Genomic DNA, 6,000 nt, shown 5'->3' on the forward strand with positions numbered 1-6,000 from the left:
GCAAACCAAGAAAAACCACATGATCATCTAGATAGATTCTGAAAAAGCCTTTGGCAAAATACAACATCCATTCCTATTGAAAACACTGGAAAGTATAGGAGTAGAAGGACCTTTCCTAAAAAAAATAAACAGTATATACCTAAAACCATCAACAAGCATAATATGCAATGGGGATAAATTAGAAGCCTTCCCAATAAGATCAGGAGTGAAACAAAGAAGCCCATTATCACCTCTATTATTCAACATAGTACTAGAAACACTAGCAGTAGCAATTCGAGGAGAAAAAGAAATTGAAGGTATCAAAATAGGCAATGAGGAGACTAAGCTATCACTCTTTGCAGATGATATGATGTTCTATTTAAAAAATCCTAGAGAATCAACTAAAAAGCTTGTAGAAGCAATGAATAATTTTAGTAAAGTTGCAGGATACAAAATAAATGCACATAAATCATCAGCATTTTTATATATTTCCAACACATCATAGGAGCAAGAGGTAGAAAGAGAAACACCATTTAAAATCACCCTAGACAATATAAAATACTTAGTAATCTATCTACCAAAACAAACACAGGAATTATACAAAACACTTTCCAAACAATTAAAACTAGATCTAAACATTTGGAAAGCCATTGATTGCTCATGGGTAGGACGAGCTAAGATAATAAAATGACCATTCTACCCAAATTAATTTACCTATTTAGTGTCATATCTATCAAATTACCAAAAAGCTTTTTTGTTTTACTGAATAAGAAAAAAATATAACGATGTATACTTGGAAAAACAAAGATCAAGAATATCAAGGGAAATAATTAAAAAAAAAACGTGAAGGAAGGTGGCTTACCAGTACCAGATATTAAACTATACTATAAAGTAGTGGTAATCAAAACAATATGGTACTGGCTAAGAGACAGAAGGGAGGATCATTGGAATAGACTTGGGTTAAGTGATATTAGCAAGATAGTATAAGATAAACCCAAAGAGTCCAGCTTTTGTAACAAAAATCCACTATTTGACAAAAACTACTGGGAAAATTGCAAAACAATATGGAAGAGATTAGGTTTTGTTCAACATCTCACACCATACACCAAGATAAATTCAGAATTGGTCAATGACTTTAATATAAAGAAGGAAATTATATGTAAATTAAGTGAACACAGAATAGTATACTTGTCAGATCTATGTGAAAGGGAAAATTTTAAAACCAAGCAAGAGTTAGAAAAAAACTACAAAATGTAAATTAAATAATTTTGATTATGTTAAATTAAAAAGTTTTTGTACAAAAAAAACAATGCAACCAAAATCAGAAGGGAAAGAACAAACAGGGAAAAAAATCTTTGTAACAAAAAACTCTGACAAAGGTTTAATTACTCAAATATACAAGGAGTTAAATCAACTGTATAAAAAAATCAAGCCATTCCCCAATTGTTAAATGGGCAAGGGAAGAAAATTTTCAGATATAGAAATCAAAACTATAAATAAGCACATAAGAAAGTGTTCTAAATCTCTAATAATTAGAGAAATACAAATCAAAACAACTCTAAGATACCACCTCACACCTAGCAGATTGGCTAAAATGATAGCAGGTGAGAGTAATAAATGTTGGTGGGGATATGGCAAAATTGGTACATTAATGCATTGCTTGTGGACTGGTGAACTGATCCAACCATTCTGGATGGCAATTTGGAACTATGCCCAAAGAGCTCTAAAAGACTGCTTGCAGTTTGATCCAACCATACCATTGCTGGGTTTGTAGCCCAAAGATATAGATAAAAAGACTTCTGTACAAAAATATTTATAGCTGCATTTTTTGTGGTGGCAAAAAAACTGGAAAATGAGGGGATGCCCTTCAATTGTAAAATGGCTGAAAAAATTGTGGTATATGCTAGTGATGGAATACTATTGTGCTCAAAGGAATAATAAAGTGGAGGAATCCCCTGTGAACTGGAAAGACTTCCAGGAATTGATGCAGAGTGAAAGGAGCAGAGCCAGAAGAACATTGTACACAGAGACTGATGCACTGTGGTAAAATTAAATGTAATGGACTTCTGTACTAGCAGCAATGCAATGACCCAGGACAGTTCTGAGGAACTTATGGTAAAGAACATTTCCCACATTCAGCGGAAGAACTACAGGAGTGGAAACACAGGAGATAAACAATTGCTTGAACACATGGGTTGATGTGGACATGATTGGGGATGTAGACTCAAAATGACCACACCAAAGCAACTATCATTAATATGTAAATAAGTCTTGATTGATGACACATGTTAAAACCAGTGGTAATGCGTGTTCTCTATGGGGGGTGCTTAATGGGGGTTGGAGGGGAAAGTAAAAACATGAATCATGTAAAATTAATTAATTAAAAATTACTTTAAAAATAAAAATAAAAAAATTGTGGTAATAACTATCTCAAAGGGTTGTTAGGAGGATCAAGTTAGATAACATAAAGTGCTTTTCCTATTTTAAAGCATTATATAGATTTAAAAATACTACAACACTACTACCACTACAGTCTCCAATTCAATTCAATTTCAGGTCTATTATACAACAAAGTAGTAACTTTTTGTTAGGAAGAGATTGATTTCTAGCAGTATAGAAATTCCCTATGATTTTGAAATTGAGAAAATTACCATTTATACTAATTATATAAAGGCAATAAGTAAATAAGCCTCCATTAAAAAGAACAATTAAACAATGATTTAACTGCTGTCATGGAAATCTTTGTGTTAGGTACTTTGGGTATAAACAATAGTATAAATTATGCCTCTTCTTTTCAGGGAATTTATGGGCTCTGCATTGGGATGAGAAAGATTTCATTTACAAGTTCTGATAGAAACCTATTTGACTTTGGCTCATTTACTGAACTGCTCTGATCCAAAGTCCCTTAACTCTAAATGGAAGATCATGGATTTTGCAAACCTCTTTTAGTAATTTATTCTAAATTTTTCATAGCTGGTAAATCAACAAGATGTCCTTTATAACACTACACCAAAATTTCTTATCTGTTTTATTGTTTTGAATATAGAGAATAATACATCAGAGTGAGCTTGTCATCTAAGAAAAAAAGAAAAACTAAAGTAAAACAAGCTTTCACAACTTTAAAATGACATATTCCTTTACACACACACACACACACACACACACACACACACACACACACACATTTTTTTTTCTTCAGGTAGTTTATAATGTATGCACTGTTTTTTCCTCACTGGGCTAATATAGAATTATTTTTTCCATCAGAGATACATTTCCAAATTCCAAATTCCTTACATGTATTAGCATAAGGAATACAGGCCTAGATCTACCTTACCTCCACCCTTCTCTTCCACCACTGTCAACATTGCTTTATTTATATTCAATTTCCTTATATACATCCCAGTAATTAGATCTAATTATATGTGTGTAAATATATCTATGTGTGAGTTTATGTCAATGTATGGTAGATATTGCATATTTATTCATGTATGCTTGTTTATACATATACATGATATGGATATATTCATGAGTATATGTATAAACACCCACATTTAATAAAATTATATTTAAATATGTAGTGTTTGTATTTATACATATTCGGACACATACACATATCCTCAAGAAGGAACCACAAACTGTCTGTGGAAGTGAGGTACTTTTGTGCTATATATATTATGGGATCAGGAAAGAGCCTCCCTATGCCTATAATAAAGCCCTCAAAATATAGTAAATGTCAGAGTGAGATCAGGAAAGACATGAGGGCAATGACAACAAGAACTGACCTAGAAATTACCAAGCAAAACTTCAAGGTCTATAAGCACCATAATGTACTGATTGGGAAGTACCATTATGGGTGGGGGAGGAGAATAATTTGTCTGCTGTAATTAACTATAGTTCTAGTAATTTTAACCTATTAATTGTAGAATGGATCTAACTCTAGATGAAAACTATAACTTGACTCCCTGAGTTAAATTAAAATATGACTAGTGAAAAGAGCATACTTTTCTGCTTTTGGCTTTTATATCCTGAAACTCTATTCTTTTGTTTTTCCTAATGTAGATTGCTATCATTTTCTTTTGAATTCTGCTTCTAAAATATTTGTAGTGGCCATTTATATTTTCTAATCCTTTAATTATATAGTTTTATTTCTTTTTGCCTACTAAAGGCCATGTGATTTGGAATAACGATAAAGTGAAGAGACATGGGGCTAGGGAATAAAGAACAGAATTCTAAGCCAAAGTATATAACACATAATTTTTTACATTGGTCAAAATGCTTGCCCTATGCCTCAGTATTGTACCTGATATAGAGTATAAACTCAATAAATGTTTATTGACTGACTGATCTGTTAATCAATTACATGTGATTTGTTACAAACATGCAGTGACAATTGGATAGAAGCTGGATCTTACTACTGGTAGAAGAGTAGGAGAGGGGGTGGGTAAAAGTATTCCACCTGCCTGAAGAAGCTAGGTTATTAGAATTTTTACTCTTGACAGTGATTGATTGCATTGAGTCTAATTTATTATGTCAGTTCTTGTCTATAATAGAGATATACTACTGTAGCCATGTTGAATAGGATGTGCTAATAAATTGCTCCTACTGGAGTATAATTTTGTCCTGAATCTTTTGTTTATAAGCCCGATAAGTAATAAAGCAGCCACTATTCTTCAACCTCTCCACACTCTTTTTCACTAGGAAATGCTGTTATCAAACTCATCTTCAATATCTTCCTGAGTAACATTTTGTAATTCAAATATGAACTTATTTCTTCAGTTCTGGAGTATTATCAGAATTTTTTCCCTTCTTAGATTACCATTCTCACTGTCTTGAATCTGGTTTCTTTTATATCAGATTTCTCAGTAATGATCTGGTATCCAAGATATTTAAATAACTAACACATGTGCAAGCATATGTATATATGTATATACATGTATACACACATACACAGAAACATATATACATAAATAGACAAAATATTTGCATACATAAATAAAATGTTTATATACCCTATTGTATATATAGTTAAACATACATAAATGAAACCAGAAAGCATTCTCCAAAAGCAAAGTGGTCAAAGGATATTAATGCGAAGTTTTCAAAAGGAGAATTACAAAATATTAATTTTAACTCACACCTTGCAAATTACCTAAGATGAAAAAAGATGGGAATAGTTAATATTGAAGGAGTTGGAGAAGATAGGAACACTAATACATTGTTGGTGGAATTATGAATTAGTGAAGTTATTTTAGAAAGTATATTAGAATTATATAAATAAATTGACTAAAATGTTCATATCTTTTGACCTAGAAATTTCAATAATTTGCATAAAGAACAAGGAGTTTATTGATGAAAAGTAATCAACGAATATACAAATGATAGCATCAGTTTTTCAAGCATGAAGAACTAGAAACAAAACAGATACACATTGAGTAATAACTAAATTAAATGTAGGATACAAATGTCAAGGAATATGAGTATGTGTAAGGAATGACAAACATAATAAATGGAATATGGAAAGGCTTACATGAAAACATAATAAATGGAATACAAAAAGAACTGATACGAAGTGGCTTATGGAGGTCTAAGAAAACACTCTACCCGATGATTATAACAAGGTGAATGCAGAGAACAATTATCAGAGGAGGATATTGTCAATATATAAAGCACATACATGGACCCAAAGAAGAATATGAGAAGACAGATAACCTCTACTCCTTTGCTGAGGTGAGAGGTTCATAGTTGTAAGATATTGTACATATACATGAATATGTCATCATTGTTATTACTGTTCAGTGGTTGAGTCATGTCTGACTGTGGACCAGCTGTCAGTGGGATTTTCTGGGCAAATTTTACTGCAGTGGTTGGCCATATCCTTCTTCAGTTTTATGTAGGAAGGCAAGGGTTAAGTGACTTTCCTAGGGTCACACAGCTAGTAAGTGATAAATTCTACATCTACGGATTTTTGGACAATGTTCTACAAACTCATACACATACTATGAGTATGTATGTGTAGAAAGA

Source organism: Gracilinanus agilis, chromosome 1, assembly GCF_016433145.1.
Source record: "Gracilinanus agilis isolate LMUSP501 chromosome 1, AgileGrace, whole genome shotgun sequence".
Lineage (NCBI taxonomy): Eukaryota > Metazoa > Chordata > Mammalia > Didelphimorphia > Didelphidae > Gracilinanus > Gracilinanus agilis.